General features: G+C 38.5%; 1 protein-coding gene across 2 annotated transcripts in view; it reads right to left on the reverse strand.

Annotated features, from left to right (window-relative positions):
• Window positions 1–19846, reverse strand: part of PTPRR (protein tyrosine phosphatase receptor type R) — a 268902-nt gene that overhangs the window by 133319 nt on the left and 115737 nt on the right. The window contains exon 2 of one of the 2 annotated variants that reach the window (XM_006058412.4): window positions 7910–8025. The exons of the other annotated variant lie outside the window; for it this stretch is intronic. The gene's annotated coding sequence lies outside the window, so the exon portion shown is untranslated. The remainder of the gene's footprint in view (window positions 1–7909; window positions 8026–19846) is intronic. 2 annotated transcript variants of the gene reach the window in all.

Here is a 19846-nt window from a genome sequence, read left to right on the forward strand (position 1 = left end):
GTTTGTTTGCTTATTATATACCTCCCTTCACTAAAATGAGCCTGGAGGAGGCATGGCAACCCACTCCAGTAATCTTGCCTGGAGAATCCCATGAACAGAGGAGCTTGGCGGGCTGCCCTCCATAAAGTCGCAGAGTCGGACATGACTGAAGCAACCTAGTATGCATGCATTCACTAAAACGTGAGCACCGCCCTCGTGGAAACTTGCCTTTCTGGTTCTCTGTTATATCCTCAGGACCTGGAATAGTGCCTGGCACTTAGTAGGTGTTTAATAACTCTTTGTGAAGTGAAGGAATATGTAACTCATCACACTCAACATTGTGTAGTTACTATGCTTGGCCCATGAGTAGTACTCGCTTGAAAGTTGTGGGTCCATTTAGACACTCATTTCTTTCACTGGATATGCACCACAGCACTACACAAAGCAAGGGTTGGTTGAATCCAGGGATGCAGAACCTCAGATATGGAGGGCCGACTGTAAAGTTACATTTCGATTTACAACTGAACGCTGGGGTCGGTTCAGCTAATCTTCACATTGTTCAAAGGTCAAAAACCGTAATTGGGTGGGGCTTCAATGTTGGGGCTTCCCAGGTGGTGCTAGTGGTAAAGAACCCACCTGCCCAAACAGGAGACATTAGAGACAGAATCGATCCCTGGATGGGTAAGATCCCCTGGAGTAGGAAATGGCAACCCACTCCAGTAGTCTTGCCTGGAGAATCCCATGGAGAGCGGAGCCTGGTGGGCTTTGATCTTCACGTGCACACGCGCACAAGCACACATGCACACACACACATATACACGCACACACACTTTGACTACTGCACCATTCAGGAGGGGGAAAAATCAGTTTATTTCATCTAACCAATTCTTTGAAACTTGTTTCTAACGCACAAAATCAATATCAGCTTCCTGAGTTGTGTGTTATACTGTTTGTAAATAGCACTTAATCAGTGTGTATATTTCTTATGACTAATTTGAGGAGTTTTAAATTTTATCTTTCTAATTATAAAAACTAAATATGCTTATGATAGGAGACTTAGAAACTTCAAAGAATTAGGAAAAATAAATAAATATTATTCATAATAGTTTATTCCATCACCCTGAAATAAAGCTTGTGGTGTTTTAGTGTTAGCTTTTTTGTAACATGTAGGTAATATAATGTAATGTGCACATATATCATATATATATGTGCATATCTAATATATAATCTAATGTATATTATATATCGAATATATAATCTAATATATATTATACATCTAATATATAATCATAAAAATATGTATCCATTTTAACGTGATGCTATAACTGCCATGTCTCTATGCCTTTTCTCTTCCCATAATGTTAGGAGGAAACACTATTCCCCAACCCTGATGTTTTATTCTGTATGGTGGCATCTCAAATATAGTAATATTCCTGGTTCCTCCTCTCCTCAATCTCCCCAGGGGAGGGTAAGTGATATGTAATTGGTGCACTTGGAATGAGACACTGGGGCATATGTAGCTCTGTACTTCCTTTTGGGGTCTGCTTACCTGTAAATATAAGCTGGTATACTCTTTGCAAATAGTAAAGTGAGTTGGGAAGACTCTGTCCCTTCCAGAGGCCCCAGCTGCCCAGTACTCTTGTGACTGGTGGGTGAATCTGCTACCGAAGGAGAGGCAGGCACAGAAGTATACTGTCATGCTCCTAAGTCACATTCCAGCAGCTCCAGCAGCAGCAAAGTTACATTTTGTATCTTCACAGGTCTGTTTCCTCTGTCTTCCTCAGGCAGGAGAAGGGAGATGCTATTTCTTGTCCCCCCTCTCAAACACCAATACAAGGTGCAGCAAAGCTAGACATTACATTGCACCCATTGCCCACACCCACAAAAGGCAAAAAGGCTCAACAACTATTTTTGTTAGTTGGCCTTGATTTCAGCATGGATATTTACAGGGGTGGCAGGGTTCAAGGAAAATCAAGTATATGGTGCTGTGGAGTCAAGAGCAGTTTGTGAAAGAGGTTTGTCAATACTGCTGGATGCTGCTGAAGGTTAAGAAAAATGCAGACCAAGGAAAGGTTCTTGGATTTGTTGATGAGAAATAATTGGTGACCTTCAAGTAATGAATCTCAAAATGTGGTCCACGGTCCATTGGGAGGCCAAGTGAATCCTCACTGGAACTTATTTGAAAGTGCTGGATCACTGTGTAGATATATGGGTGCCTGGGGTACAATCCCACAGACTTTCTTTTGTCCTAGGTATGTGTGTTCAGTTGCTCAGTCATGTCCAACTCTTTGCAATCCTTTGGACTATAGCCCACCAGGCTCCTCTGTCCATGGGATCTTCAGGCAAGAATACTGGAGTGGGTTGCCATTTTCTCCTTCAGGGGATCTTCCCGACTCAGGGATAGAACCCCGAGTCTCTTGCATCTCCTGAATTGCAGGCAGATTCTTTACTGCTGAGCCATCAGGGAAGCCCTCTTTTGTCCTAAAGGGTCCCTTAATGAGTTTTTAAGGGTTAGTACAATTTGATACTCATAAACTAAAGTTAGTGTGCTATGAGTGTATATTGAGACTTTGGTAGGGAAGGTGGGGTGTTAAGATGTGATTGGATACTGAAAAAACAGGCAGAACACCAAGGCCAGTTTTTTTTCTGAGAACAAAGAAGACAAGATGGTAAATAGAAAAATCTTTTCCCTTCAGGTGGTAAGAATTTTGACCTTTATACTACAGCAATCATGCATCATGTGACTCAATCTTTCTTTTTAAGATCTCTACACTGTGATGAGCTACCTCTTTTAACACATGACATGCCAATACTACTTTTAGGCAGAGTAATGTTTTGTGAGCTTTTGAAAACAATTACAATGCCAGCTTTATGAGTTTCTCACATCCTAGACTCTGTTAGAGCTATGGGCTGCTAAAACAACTGTTTAACTAATCAGTTAAAGCAATTCATGAAGGAGCTAAATTAAAATTGGTAGAGAGTGAGAAAATGTATCTAAATTCTTATTTAGAAAGGAAAGACCTTGTGGACCAGGGAGATATTCAAGAGCTTCTCGAATTACATTCTCACACATTTAAAAGCTCTGGAGTACTTGGTTTTCTAATAGCTAGAGAGAATTAATATGACTTAAAATAATTATGAGTTTGGAAGTTGCACACAGGTAAGCAAACACCAAATAAGAAAACTTTGCCACAGTATAATATAATAGTTAAGAGCATGGTTAGTAAGACAGACTTTGATATATCCTGGGCTGAGTGACCTTGGTCAAATTACTAACTCTGTCCGAGCCTCACTTTCCTCATCTGTCAAATCGAATGCTAACGGCATACTTTTCACAGGGCTTTTGAAGATCACCTGTTATCAAACATAAAAGAGCTAAAACTGATAGGTAAAAAGTGCTCCATAAACTTTGCTTAAAAGTATGGATTGACTGTACATCTGTGTTAAAAACAACGAAGTGATCTACTTCTCTGGATACTCAGCACATGAGTGAGGAGCAAATCTGTTGACTAAATGAAGGTCTTATACTTATTTCCTGGAACAGTAATAATATTAATACACTAAGAAGTGGCCTGATTGGATTTCCAGTGCTTACATTTACTGATTTAACAATCAAAGGACTTTGGCCAAAAGTCAATTAGGAAATCTATGTCAGAGGAAAAAGCAATGGTCAAACAATTTGGTTTTGCTAAAGTGACATAATTTTGGAAGAATACATGCGTGAGGTTTAAGGTTAAAATAGCACATTTTAAGAAGGGTTCTTTGATTTCAGAATCACTACTTCCATTCGCTCCCTACTCCACTCTAACCATGGTTGTGTGAACCATCAACTCAGACCCAAATTGTATAAAAGACTCCTTATAGCTACTGAATCAAATTCATATTCATGATCCTTTTCTTGTTTCCCTCTCTACTACTACAAATTAAATATTAATATTGAAACAGTCGAATCTAGTGATTTAGATTGGAATCCCTATCCTACTCATTTGGAAAGCTTTTTACAACCAATTTTTTCTTCATTTCATTAATCTCCCTTTTCTATTTTAATATTACCTCTTACTTAGTGTTCCTTTACACATCCTCTAATAAAATTCTTGTAAAAAAATCTTTTCTTTTGCCTTTAAAGACTCTTCTATTGGAATTTCCCTGATTGTCCAGTGGTTAAGACTCTGAGCTTTCACTGAAGGGGGTGCAGGTTCAACTACTCGTTGGGGAACTAAGATCCTTCATTTTATATTCCTTGTGGCCAAAAGAAAAAAAAAGCCTCCTATAATTTAGCAATAAAGTTAAGAATTTTAATACATTGTTCTTAAAACTTTAAATTCTATTTAATTTGGAGGAAGCCCAAATCTTTATAATGAGCTATTTTAAAAAATCATGAAATGGTGAAGGTCTTGACTTTTCTGAGTCAATGGAGGAGATGAGGCTTCCAAAAATCACAAAATAACACTTCATATACTTTTATGATACTATCATTCCTATACTTTGTGACTTGGTGTCCATTTAGACTTAGAAAAAAATTTTAATAAAAGTCACAGACACATCTATGGGTAAGATAGAAGAAAATACAAGTTCTTTGGAGACAGGAGAAAAATCATGATTTACCCACAAATAGACATTACTCTGAGTACAGTAAACAAATATAATAGCAAGTTCCTTGCTTTTAACAGAATTTTAAAGTCTCATTATTATATGCTCCAGTCAACAGAAATTTCCATGTTCAACTCCCCTGCTTATGTTTTCTACCTTGTACTGATTATTATTTCTTCTCCACTATTCTTATTCCTATGTTGTGTTTCAATCTCCCCTCTGTTGTCCCTCCCCCTCCCTGTCCTTCAGCATCTCTTATGCTGCAGGCAGGCACAGTAACCAAAAGCTTGAATGGAAAATGGCTAGAATCAAGGCCAGGCAGACAAAAGCCCAATGCTCAGACGAATGTTGCCTGAAAAATGAGGTCAGACTAATTCAGGTTTCTACATTCAACCCCGTCAGGATGAACTCTAATCATCACAGCCATGACCGCTCCATTCATGCAGCTTTTCTGAAAAGATGGAGGAGACATCTGACCACTGAATGCAGTAAGAATTGTGATCAGGCTGATTTCTAAGTGGCATTTAGGGATGCTTGGAAATAGACATTCCAGGCAAAGTAATAATCCTTTAACTCCTCAAGCACTTTGCTTCCCAGTCAGAAAGTGATGCTTCCCAAGCCATCAAGCATATAAATACCACCTTAAAAAATGAAGAAACTATCAATCATTATAGACCCCGGGTGCTTTATCCATCTGTGGGTTAAATAGGGAGACTGTCCCCTTTTATTTTTATGGGCTTATGTGCAATCAACAGGAATACATTCTTTGGGGACTTTTGACTTTTTTCACATGTGAAATCTTGAGCTGTGAGTGGCAGGAAGGACCACACAGGCTCTGAAATATCAGTCTGATCAACAGGGTGGTTTGTGGTCTAACATCCCTGGAAGGATGTTATAAATTTACTTTTATTTCCATTCCCTCCATGAAGTAGTTTATGTTTCACTTCAATGACTGTAACAGGATTCTGTTTTTCACTCTTCTGGTGAACCACCCAATTTCCCAAGAAGTATGGTAAAATAAAGTGAGGTTTATTGGCATGTGTTCTGGGATGCAAATAAAAAATTTATGATTTAGTGTTCTTTCAAAACTTTTATTCTCGGGAATCTTGATTTTTCTGACACAGTGGGAAGTAATAATTTTCTGCATAACTAAAAATGAATAAAGAGAGAAGGTGGAATAAGTTTTACTCAATGTTCTTGTGTTTTTTTTCCTCATCTGTAGAAGGAGATGGCAAAATAATAAGCATATAATTTCCCACAATGTGTTATTTTGGTGATTAGAATGCTGAGAATCATCTCATTTCTGGAAAATAAAGGTTCTGAGTGATGTTGTCTGCAGCATAACTTTAATGCACAGCATGACTGTGCCAATTTCATCCTGTTACTACTTCTCAATCTTCTTAGTGATACTCCTTTTTTTTTCCTTTAAGCATAATTGGGGTCATGATATTTATTAGGATTGCTATATCTCTGAACTAATTATTAATTGCTAGATAGAAGTACATGGATTGTTCGGAAAAACAAAGGAAACTATATATATCTTATTCCTCCTTGTTACAGCTAAATATAGAAATGGCTGATTTCTATTATTTCATACAACACAATCTAGCATCAATTATCAACTGGATAATTCACGCTAGCAATTTAAAATATAAATGTAAGACTGTGGAAGCTATAGGGAACGATATTTTGGTGTGCAGAATTAAGAAGCCATGTCTCCTTTAAAGCTTTAATTTCTATTAAATGGCAGATTTAAACATGTTATCCTCCTCGTATTAAAAGACATTAAAAGAAAATCACTAAAAACTTTTATTTCTCTTTAATCTAAAATCTTGCTGCTAAACCCTAAATCCTTCTTTGAAATGATTGCCAAACCACCGTTTGGCATTATAATCTCCTCATGTGTTTCACGCTAGAAACATACTTTAAAAAAATCTGACAGCCCTACATTTTGTGGCAAATAAAGGTTGATTTCTTGAATCAAATGATATATTTGGGGCATCTTGATGATTGTTTTCTGCAACATTGAATCAGACAGGAAGTTAATCCAATTTTATGATTAAGATGGATGGAAACACCAGATGTACTGTTTTCTGACATTGTTATTCATCATCACAGACCACAGATAAAATTAGAATAATCCATAATTTTGTACCAACACCAAAATCACTCTATTATCTTTAAACATTCAACATAAATTCTTATTTTTAATCCTTGAACTCCCAGAACTTTGTACAATGCTTAGAATACAATGGGAACGTGATACATATTTTTTTGAAATACACTTAAGTGAACTAAATATTTTGTGAGTCTTTTCACCTGAGGATAGCACTTTCTGTACAGATTAGCTAATGAATTCATACATAATTTTTAATGAGAGCCCTAATTCTTATGAGGACAGCCCGGCTTTCATAATAAGGTTCTTGGTTTACTGGTAGAAAACAACAAAGCTGAGGTCCCGGTTGGGAATTAGACAGAGGATATCTCCTGTCACCAACTGTCGTTTATTGGTCCCCCACATCCGATTACAATGGAAAATACTGACTAGTCTTTTCGTGAAGTCTGCACACAAAGGCAGGGTCCCCAGAATGCAGTATGATAACATGTCTAGATTTAGTAACTAAACCCACTGTAAGCTCGCCTTTCCTTTTCTAGTTATCACAAATGCAAGGGGTCATCTTTTTCCCCAGTGTCAGTGTGGGAACTACACCAAGCAAAACCAAGGAAATAGCTGCCCCACTCAATACCTTTTATGAAAATTTTCAAAGTGGATGTATTTGTAATTCCATTCTTTTTGTGATAGACACAATATTTTGGGGGAAACACACATCTTTATTTTCTATATCACTTCATATTAAGAAAATATGTATTTCCCATAGAATATTTTCTAAAACTGGGGGAAAGGCTTTTAGCTTAATAATTTTTTTAACTTTTTATTTGATATTTAACAACATTGTGAGTTTCAGGTGGACACCAAAGGGACTCAGACATACATATACATGTATCCATTCTCCCCCAAATTCTCCTCCCATCCAGGCTGCCACACAACATTGAGCAGAGTTCCCTGTGCTACACAGTAGGTCCTTGTTGGTCTGGATACAAATTTTTTATAAGAAACTTCTTGTAATGGTGGTAAGGTATTTACTGTTCAGAGATATTGAATAATTACATAGGATTTTCTTTTAATTTCAAACTTTGAGGCTAAAGCTATTTCCCTAGGTATCACAAAGATTCTCTGCTGACTCACTCATATGCATGCACAAGAACAGCTACAGGCAGACATCTCAATATTCAACCTCTTAACCTATCACTGTTAGTGTTACACGAAAGATTCTCTTACCTGTTTGGAAATCGGCCGGATGCTGTGTTAAGTTCAGTTTCCATTTGTACTCTTCTTTGTGTTATTTCCTCACCTCGGAGAGCCGGATTAATCACAAAGCTTTCTAACCTGGTGTACTGAGAGGAAGCCCCATTTAGTCACCTGGAGGTAACTGCCTGGCACTATTTCGAGACGTTGCAGATCCCACGTCTACTGTAGCAGCCTGTACGTTCCCAAGAGATACCTCAGGTGCTTTCTGTTTCGACAGTTTATAAGAACTGAAATGCATAGGGATTTTTTTTCATGACCCTTAGCAAAACTATAATATGAGAACTCTATGGACTGTAGACAAGCTATATGAAGGTTTTTTTTTTTTTTTCTGCCCTTAAAAAAATATATATGTTCACAAGGTATTTTCATGAGAAAGTTCTTCTAAAAGTTCCACTGTTTTCTGTAAAATTTCCTACTCTTGCAAGGGACTTTATAGATATCTCATTTCAGCTCTCACCAGGACTTAGAGACCAGGCATTCTTATTAATCTTTTAATTGATAGGGAAATTAAAGTGATTTTAAAAAAAAACAAGTAATGAATGTGGTGTTCAAATATAGGTTGGTCTCATTCCATAACTGATTATTTTTTCCCATTATACCACATGCAGACCTTTATGCAGAGGGATATCAGATAAATGATTGTTTTTATTATTATAAGTGAAATATTTGGTTTAAAAAATAGGAGGGAATGAAGATAATTTTAAGGTATGATTTCTGTCTTTAAGAAGGTAACACTTTGTAAGAAAAAACGCTGTTGCAACAGTATGGGGATTCCATGAGCTATGGCCACAAGATAATGCAAGCAAGATTGAAATAAATCTTAACCATTTATACATTATGAGTAGAACAGGAAATTGATTTTTTAAAGCAATGGGGCACCATCAAGGTTCTTAAAAATGCTCATGATCTTTGATCCAGTAATTCCCTCCCTGCATATTTATCTTAAGGAAATGATTTCCATGAATAAAAAAGAAACAGACAAAAAGATTTTCTTTGCAGTATGTGTGTGTGTGCCCTCAGTTGTATTTAACTCTTTGCAACCCCATGGGTAGGGCCCTCCAGGCTTCTCGGTCCGTGGGATTTTCCAGGCAAGAAGACTGGAAAGACTGGAATGGGTTGCCATTTTCTGCTTCAGGGGATCTTTGCAACCTAGGGATTGAACCCGTGTCTCTTGGAACTCTTACATTGCAGGCAGATACTTTACTGCTGAGCCACCGGCGAAGCCCTCTTTGCAGTATTATAGTAAAAAATCAGAAGCAACTTAAATGAACATTGGTGCGAAAGGATAAATACATTATAGTACATCGATGGGAGGTAATTATTGCATACGTCCCTTTCTCATTTCTGCATCATTAGCTCACCCTCTTTTGTGTCTTTCTAATTTGTCTTCATGGGGTTCTCAAGGCAAGAATACTGAAGTGGTTTGCCATTCCCTTCTCCAGTGAACCACATTCTGTCAGACCTCTCCACCATGACCCGCCCATCTTGGGTGGCCCCACAGGGCATGGCTTAGTTTCATTGAGTTAGACAAGGCTGTGGCCCACGTGATTAGATTGACTAGTTTTCTGTGATTATGGTTTGTGTGTCTGCCCTCTGATGCCTCTTGCAATTCATGGGGTCGCAAAGAGTCAGACACGACTGAACTGAACTGAACTGAATTTGTCTTCGAATGTGCTACATTTCTTATAGTGCTGCTGCTGCTGCTGCTGCTAAGTCACTTCAGTCGTGTCGGACTCTGTGTGACCCCATGGACGGCAACCCACCAGGCTCCCCTGTCCCTGAGATTCTCCAGGCAAGAACACTGGAGTGGGTTGCCATTTCCTTATCCAGTGCATGAAAGTGAAAAGTCAAAGTGAAGTTGCTCAGTCATGTCTGACTCTTAGTGAAACAAGTCAAATTGAAAGATCTCCTTGTCCAGCTATCACTCCTTTTCATTATGCTCCTTTTAAACAAACTTCTAAAAAGAATTGTCCATGTTTATTGTTTTTGGTCCCTCTATTCTACCTCCTTTATTTCTAGATTGGCTCCTGCTACATTAAGCCAGGATTGCCATACCAAGTGGTCAGTTCTCAATCTTCATCTTGCTTGACCTATGAGCAGACTTTGGCACAGGTGATTCATTCTTCGTCCATGATGTTCTTTCCTCACCAGGGTTCCATGATGCCACACTTTCTTAGTTTTGTATCTCATTCGCCACCTCTCCTTTTCAAGTCTCCTTTGCTCACTTCTCTTCATCTTCCTGACCTCTCTATACTGGAGGGCCCAGACCTCAATTCTCCTGCAATGCCAGAGACCTGGGTTTGATTCCTGGGTTGGGAAGATTCCCCTGGAGAAGGGAACAGCTATCCATTCCAGTATTCTGGCCTGGAGAATTTCATGGACAGAGGAGCCTGGCAGGCTACAATCCATGGGGTTGCAAAGAGTCAGACACAACTAAGCGATTTTCACTATACTGTGTACCACAAACTGTCATAGTGTTGTTGGTCAACTACACTTTAAAACTCATGAAAAAAGAGATTGAGTTTGTGGTTACCAGAGGTGAGGGCAGGGGGAGGGGGAATTCAATAAAAGTAGTCAAAAGGTACAAACTTCCAGTTATGATAATATAGGGGTGTAATATACAACATAGTAAACATAATTAACAGTGTTATATGCAAAAGTTAAGAGAGTAAATCTTAGTTCTCATTGCAGGAAGACATTTTTTTCTCTATTTCTTTCACTTTGTACCTATATGAAATGATGGGTGTTCACTAAACTTTTGGCAAGCATTTAATGATGTATCTAAGTCAAATTATCATGTTGCACACCTTAAACTTATGCAGTGCTATTTTTCAATTATACCTCCAAAAATTTGTGAGGAAAAATAAAAACCGTCTAGAGTTCCTTCTTGATCTCCCTAATAGCAAACTTCCTCCCCTCCTCCATCCCCATCTGTTCCACCCCAGCTACCATCTTCTACTACTCTTCTTCTTATCTCACCCCAGACATTCTTATCTCCTTGCTGATCTCCCAACACAGAGAACTCCTCCTCTGCTCACAGCTTTTGCATTGTTGTCTCACTGTTAGAAACTCTTTTCCTGAGATATATGTAGGACTCACACCCTCATTTTACTCAGGTCTCTACTCAAACACTACCTTTTCAGAGATGCCGTCCTTAAATAAGACTATTTTAAAATATCATCTTGCCTGTTACTTGCGCCTCCTTATCCTGTCTTACTTTTTATTTCACAACACTTTTCATCATTGATATATAATACTCTCTCCCAACTAGGAAGTATTAATCAAGATAGCTATTTTGCTTCCTGATTAACCACACAGTCTAGACAATGCCTAGCTTATGGCAGAAGCTCAATAAATATCTTTTGAATGAATAAAGCAGATTCATAATTTAAGATTAGATAAGCATAAATGCAAAATGTTCTTGTTGTTTAGTCGTTAAGTCATGTCCAACTCCTTTGCAACCCCATGGACCAAAGGACCAGGCTCCTGTCCAAGGGATTTCCCAGACAAGAATACCGGAGTGGGTTGCCATTTCCTTCTTCAGGAGATCTTCCTGCCCCAGGGATCGAGCCTGCATCTCTAGCATTGGAGGTGGATTCTTTACCATTGAGCCACCAGGGAAGCCCTAAATGCAAAGTATGTATGTTTTAGAACTACATAAGTACATTAAGATTTGTAAAGTGATACAAAGACATTAAAATAATTGTGAGTAATGGTTTTTGAAACAAAAGTTATAATGTTGCACTAATTCCCAAGATTTTTTAATAGGCCTTCCCTCCCCTGAACCCACTGAAATCCTTAATCCCCAAGATTTTTAAAATATAAAATCACCATGTGTAGTTGGGAAATGACATCAGTGACAGTTACAGAAAATGCAGTTGTTCTTTTTGAGAAATGACTAGCTTCAGCCACATATCTCAGAGGGAAAAAACCACAGGGATTTCAGAGTTAATATCATTCATGTACATTTGAACATTATCTCCTATTCAGCACAGCACACCAGATTAAGTACAGCAATTCAGAGTCAGAGGGTCTGAATCTGAAGCATAGCTCTTCCACTTAATAACCAGAAGACTTTGCTGTAGTGACTTAACTACTATCAAGGTCAGTACTTTGAAGACTATTTTTCAGAATAGTTTTAGGTTCATAGCAAAATTGAGGTGAAGATTTTCCATATATCTCCTACTCCCACACATCCCTAGCTTCCCCAATTAAAAACATTTCTCCCCCGAACTTGAACCCCAGAATAGTACACTGATTGTCAACTGATAAACCTACATTGACACATCAGTTCAGTTCAGTTCAGTCGCTCAGCTGTGTCTGACTCTTTGAGAACCCATGGACTGCAGCACGCCAGGCTTCCCTGTCCATCACCAACTCCTGGAGCTTGCTCAAACTCATTTCCATAGAGCTGGTGATACCATCCAACCATCTCATCCTTTGTCTTCCCCTTCTTGCCCCTCTCCTCCAGCCTTCGATCTTTCCCAGGATCAGGGTCTTTTCCAATGAGTCGGTTCTTCCCATCAAGGGGCCAAAGTATTGGAGTTTCAGCTTCAGCATCAGTCTTTCCAATGAATATTCAGTACTGATTTCCTTTAGGATTGACTGGTTGGATCTCCCTGCAGTCCAAGGGACTCTCAAGAATCTTCTCCAACACCACAGTTCAAAAGTATCAATTTTTTGTGGCTCAGCTTTCTTTATAGTCCAACTCTCGCATCCGTATATGACTACTGGAAAAACCATAGCTTTGACTAGATGGACCTTTGTTGGCAAAGTAATGTCTCTGCTTTTAAATATGCTGTCTAGTTTGATCATAGCTTTTCTTCCAAGGAACAAGCGTCTTTTAATTTCATGGCTACAGTCACCATCTGAAATGATTTTGGAGTCCCCCTAAAATAAAGTCTGTTACTGTTTCCATTGTTTTCGCATCTATTTGCCATGAAGTGATGGAACCAGATGCCATGATCTTCGTTTTCTGAATGTTGAGTTTTATGCCAACTTTTTCACTCTCCTCTTTCACTTTCATCAAGAGGCTCTTTAGTTCTTCTTCACTTTCTGCCATAAGGGTGGTGTCATCTGTGTATCTGAGATTATTAATATTTCTCCCGGTAATCTTGATTCCAGCTTGTGCTTCATCCAGACTGGCATTTTGCATAATGTACTCTGCATGTAAGTTAAATACTCAGGGTGATAAATACAGCCTTGATGTACTTTGGAACCAGTCTGTTGTTCCACATCCAGTTTTAACTGTTGATTCGTGACCTGTATACAGATTTCTCAGGAGGCAGGTCAGTCAGGTCATTGACACATCACTATCATCTAAAGTCCATAGTTTACATTAGGGTTCATTCTTGGTGTTGTACATTCTATGAGTTTTGACAAATGAATAATGACATGAAATCACTATTATAATATCACAGAGTATTTTTACTGCTATAAAAATCCTCTGTGCTTCATCCATTCATCCTTCTCATATTCCTAACCACTGATCTTTTTACTGTCTCCATATTTTTCCTTTTCCAGAATCTCATAGAGTTAGAATCATAGTCTGTAGCCTTTCAGATTGGCTTATTTCATTTAGTGATACGAATTTAAATTTCCTCCATGTCTCTTAGTGACTTGCTGGTTTATTTCCTTTTAGCACTGTGCTGTGTGTGTGTGCTTAGTCGCTCAGTTGTGTCTGACTCTTTGTGACCCCATGGTGGCTCCTCTGTCCATGGGGTTCTCCAGGCAAGAATACTGGAATGGGTTCCATGCCCTCCTTCAGGGGATCTTCCCAACCCAGGGATTGATACCAGGTCTCCCAAATTGCAGGCTCATTCTTTACCATCTGAGCTACCAGGGAGGCCCAAGAATACTAGAGTGGGTAACCTATCCCTTCTCTAGGGGATCTTCCTGACCCAGGAATTGAACCAGGGTCTCCTGCATTTCAGATGATTATATTTAGGGGAGGTTTGAATGGTATTTAATTGTCTGGATGTACCAAATTTTATTTATCCATTCACCCACTGAAGGATATCTTCCAAGTTAGCTTCCAAGTTTTGGCAAATATGAATAAAGTTGCTATAAACATCCATATGCAGCTTTTTGTGTTCCATGTACCCATCCTAGAGGGCTGTTAAGGGGACTGATTGAGATAAAGCTTCTATGATTATCATGTTGTCTGGAACATAGTAGGCATTCAATAAATATTACTATTAATTACTTTGCTATTTTTAAGCTGAGCAGATATTTTTGTCTTTATTTCACAGGTAAGGATACTAAAATTCAAAAAACTTAAATGATGAACAAAAAGCAGCAGAACCAGAACTCATAGCCAGGACTTCCTCCTACTCTAACCTCAGTTGTTCTATTATTATGTCATGGGGCTGTTCTATAGGACTCAAGCAAAGGTAGATCAATTCTGCTTATGGAAAATGATGCTTTGTCTCTCTGTTAACTTTCTTGCTGTATCTATTATTAAGATTATAATTTATACTGGGTTTTATACACATACTAACTCCTCTAATATCTCATAAGATAATCACATTTCCTTACTAATGAAATATTTAACAGTGGAGAGATGAGGGAGGAGATGGTGACTAATTCAACCAGATATGTTGTCTTTAGGTCACTTCATAGGCACCAAATGAGCATTCTGGAAGCATACATGTAATTTTAAAAATCCACATGTAATCATAGGATTGAAAAATCTTTTCTAGAAGATGTTGGTCAAGGAACTTAGTTGCCAGAAATATAGAACTATCATGAGAGGAACCACAGCTTCAAATAATGATGTGTGCATCTAAGGATTCAGGAAAATCTGGCTTAATGAGAAAACCAATGAGTTAGAAATAACTGTATGTCTTCTCTATTTACATGAGAGCTTAAGAAGCTTCTTGGGGAAAAAAACATGTAGTTGGGGAAGTGGGGGTTGGGTCGCAAGAGAGGGATTTAAGGGCAATGGACTTGGGTGAAATGGAAGAGGAGGAGAGAAGAATTTAGGTAGACTTGTTCCAGAACTCTGGGGAAATTAAGCTTGAAAAAATGAAATGGTTGGATGGCATCACTGACTCAATGGACATGAGTCTGAGGAAGCTCTGGGAGATGGTGAAGGACAGGGAGGCCTGGTGTGCTGCAGTCCATGGAGTCACGAAGAGTCAGACACGACTTAGTGACTGAACAACAACAAAACAGAACATCATTTTGGGCACATACATTACCAAGGAACACACAAGCATGGTAGAAGAGAGGCAGTATAGAAATCCCCTTCCTTTGGTGTCACACAGAACAGAGCTTCAGCCCACGGAGGGCTCATGCAGCGAATCAGGTCACACGCATCCTCAGTCAAGAGACACGGGGCCTTAAGTATCAGTAGCAATCAGACAACAGCATCCTCAGTGCAGCTATCAATGGCATCAGCATCAGTAGAGGAAGTCCCGATATAGACACAGGCAGATATCACCGCTGCCAACAGCTATGGCTACTTGGAGGCCCAGGAAACCCCAGAGCAGGTGACCCCAGGAGTGAGGACAGCAGACATCTGTCCTGCATGTGTTATGCAAAACCAAAAGAACTGTGCTTATGAGAAAAGGTTGATGTCTTTCAGGGAGTCTCAGTAAATATGAAAGTGGGAGAACTGAAGAAGTAGGAGTTAAGGTGGTAGTCAGAGTTTAGGTGTAAGGTGGGGCAAGCAGCAAGTGTAATATCCGTAATCTCTGTTATCACTGTTATAACGCAGGTCTTATCACTGTGCTGGTAGGCGAGGGTAATACAGGTTTCTTTAGACATTTTTGGTTTGCCACAAACTCCAACATGCAATTCTCTGTCACTTTTCAACTACTTCACTCTTTTTCATCATTTGGATCTCAGTTTAAGTGATACTTCCTCAGGGGTTCTTTTGTTACTCTCCCCAAATATAAATTAAATTAAACTTATTTTCCAGGCTGAAATTGTTTCTAAATATGACAACTATTATAATGAACCACTCAAAGCCTCTAGAAAGTTCAAGCAAATAATCAGTATGTTGGAATAGCTTCCAACAGAATAATAAGAGATGAGATAAATCTTTGATGATTTTCTCACAGACCACAAATGAAAATTTCACAGTAACTCCAGAATAAATTAAACTAAATTCTCATCCACTGAATGTATGAGACTAAATTCTCATTTGTGATTGGTGGTAAGCTTAGTCGCCAAGTTGTATCCAACTCTTGCAATTCCATGGACTGTAGCCTGCCAGGTTCCTCTGTCCATGGGATTCTTCAGGCAAGAATACTGGAGTGGGTAGCTGTTTCCTTCTCCAGGGGATCTTCCCAACCCAGGGATCGAACCCAGGTTTCCTGCATTGCAAGCAGATTTCTTTACCAACTGTGCTATGAGGGAAGCCTGACATTTGTGATTAACTCATCAGAATTCTTATGACTATATTATTTTTCAATTTTGTTTTTATCATATGGTAAAAATATAGCCACATCATTTATTATCCATACACTTCATTAGAGTGTATATATAATTTGTTTGCATTACGTTAAATTAGAGAACTAAAATGAGAACCTCAAAATTTACTATTTCCTTTACTCCGAATGCACTGACAAAGTATCATGAATTATTAACATCAATAGAATCATTCCTAATATAAAAAGAAAACAAAAATCTGAAGTACTAAATGTATCTTATTTGACATGGTTTCTTTACAGTGTTGTTTTTGACTACTGCTGGTTGCCATGTATTTTGAGGATGGCAACTGCTAAACAACAAGTATCCAAAAATATTTTATTGAGTCCTGTATTTCAAAATGTGTTTAGAAAAATTTTAATAACAAATGATCTGTCTTCTAGTTCATCTGAACATCCTGATATAGGCACAATAAAACTGTGTTTATTTGAACCTCATCAGAGTATACAGATTTTTTTTTGACAGTTTTCTTAGGCTTGTGAAAAACATTGACTCTGTGACTATGAATTAGATCTTACGAAGTGCCAATCTGTACCTCCAAAGTAAAAATGGTTATGTGATTTATAAATATGTTTTTGTTCAATATGATCTGTAATTTTATCAGTGCTGAAGACAATCATGAAAACTAAGGGAAATTACATGCAGAACAACAAATTTGTTAGGCTCTTGCCACGCATCTGGAAATGAATTACTGAGGTAGAACACACCTCTTGCATTTGAGAATTCACATTGTTAGGGGATCATACTAGGCACCAAGTAAACTAAGAACTAAAGGAGCTAAACACTACATAGGCTGAGTCTCCACTTTTAAAAATTTTAGTTTAATTCTTAAAATTTTTGGCTAAGTTGTCTAACCTGAATCATAAAGAACGTATTATAAAATAAGCAATAACTGATGAAGGAGTATGAACATGTCACGTCCTTCTCTTTGCTTTCTTTCTCTCCACTTTTTCTTTGCGTCTGCTGCCTTTTTGGTTTCCTAGTCTTAGGGCAGATGTTTACTTGGTTCACTCGGTAAGTATTTACTGAACTTCTAACATAAGCCAAGCACTGGATACACTGGACATCCGATGGTCACTAAGGCTCCACCTCTGCCCCCTGCAGTCCTTTCCTGCTCCAAAGGCAAATCCCTCCACTTATGCTCTCATCGCCTGTTGTGTTCTTGAGAATTTTTTTCCTCTTCTGTCTTCTGCATTATCAGTTCCTTTCTCAGTACTGGACTGTTCCTATAAACATATAAATGTGTATAAGATACATATATATAAATATGTATCTTGAAAATTAAATCTTCATAGAGTCCATATCTTTCTCTACTGATTGTCCCATTTCTCTGTTCCCCATCACATGAAACATTGGTTAGCCAAAGGTTTGTTTGGGTTTTTCTATAAGATCTTATGGAAAAACCTGAACGAATCTTTCGGCCAACCCAATACTTTCAAGCAAATCTTCTGTAGTCTTTGCCCCATTATTATCTCTATTTCATTCTTCAAACACTCGCATCTAACACTGACCCCAACAACTGAAAAAAACCAGTCTTGTTAAGATCATCAACGACCTCCACATTGTCAGGTCTAATAGACACTTATATATTCTAATCTAATTTTCAGAAGCTCTTTGGCACAGTTGACTATTCTTTCCTTCTTGAAACTTTCTTCTCTTAGCTTCTGTGGCATCGTATTCTCTCAACTTTTCTTTGACATCCATGATTTTCCTTCTCATTTTCTTTGCTGACTTTTCTTCTGCCCAGCTTCAAAATGATGATGGACCTTAGGGTTCCTTCCTGGACATCTTCTATTTTCTATCTTACTCTTACTTTAGGAACTATTACATAGCCCTAGGCTTTGCACACTCTTGATGTGCTGATGTTTACCAAATGTCTATCTCCAGCCCAGCTCGTTACCCTAAGTTCTACAGACTCCAATATCTAACTGCTACCCAGTATCTCCATCTGCATATCCAAAAGGAATCTGAAATGTAATATTCCGAATTTGAGATTCTGACTGTTCTTAAGCCCGTTATTCTTCGAACTTTCCCATCTTAGTAACTGGAACTACTAACCATCCAACTGCACAAGATAACAACTTGAAGCACCCGTGAATACTTTCTTACCCACCACACACACTGTCCTCAAGATCTCTCCATTCTGCCTCCAGATACACAGGAAATCTTCCCGTTTTGATCTATCTCTATTGTCAACACCAAGTTTAAACTTCCATTATCTGTATCGTAGTACACTGACATAATATCCCTGTTCCCATTCTTGCTCCTTTCCGATTCATTCTTCACAGAGCATCAAGAAAGATCTTTAAAACTCTAAATAAGGTCACATCTATTCCATACAAAAATTCTTTCCCATCCTTTTTAGAAGAAAGTTCCAACTTCATACCTTGGCCTACAAAGCCCTACACTGTCTTCAACTCACTTCACTAATCTCATCTTCCTCTTTTTTCAATGCTCCCACCACACTGGCATTCTCTCTGCTTTGCAAATGATTTTTTACTGGCTCTTCCTTCTGTTTATAATGTTGTTCTGCCAAATCTTGAAATTCTGCGTTACTCTCTTTCAGGTCTGATTCAAGTGTCCATCTTCATGGTGGCATTTTCATCATCTTATCTAGAGAAGCCCTTCATTCTCATCCTCAACACAGTCTCTGTGTTTCTTTCATAGGTCTTATTCTAATCTCTAATGACTACACTTATGTATTCACTTTATATATTTGTCTGAATGTTAGCAATTTGAGGAGTAAGTCAGATTGGCTGTGTTTAACCCAGTGTCCATCATAGTTCCTTGCACATAAGTAGGTACTCAACAATTTTTTTGTTAAGCAGACAAATGGAAGCAAACAGTAGATACCAAAGAGTGAAAGGAAATAAAAAATAACAAACAGTTGTCTAAAGACCTTGGTAAAGAAAGCATAAGAGGCTCCAAGAGCATCTTCTAAGGGTACCTAACCTTTCAAGGCAATGCCAAAGAATGCTCAAACTACTGCACAATTGCACTCATCTCACACTCTGTCTATGGGGTCGCACAGAGTTGGACACGACTGAAGCGACTTAGCAGCAGCAGCTGCACACACTAGTAAAGTAATGCTCAAAATTCTCCAAGCCAGGCTTCAGCAACACGTGAACTGTGAACTTCCAGATGTTCAAGCTGGTTTTAGAAAAGGCAGAGGAACCAGAGATCAAATTGCCAACATCTGCTGGATCATCGAAAAAGCAAGAGAGTTCCAGAAAAACATCTATTTCTGCTTTATTGACTATGCCAAAGCCTTTGACTGTGTGGATCACAATAAACTGTGGGAAATTCTGAAAGAGATGGGCATACCAGACCACCTGACCTGCCTCTTGAGAAACCTATATGCAGGTCAGGAAGCAACAGTTAGAACTGGACATGGAACAACAGACTAGTTCCAAATAGGAAAAGGAGTACATCAAGGCTGTATATTGTCACCCTGCTTATTTAACTTCTATG

Source organism: Bubalus bubalis, chromosome 4 (genome assembly GCF_019923935.1).
Source record: "Bubalus bubalis isolate 160015118507 breed Murrah chromosome 4, NDDB_SH_1, whole genome shotgun sequence".
Lineage (NCBI taxonomy): Eukaryota > Metazoa > Chordata > Mammalia > Artiodactyla > Bovidae > Bubalus > Bubalus bubalis.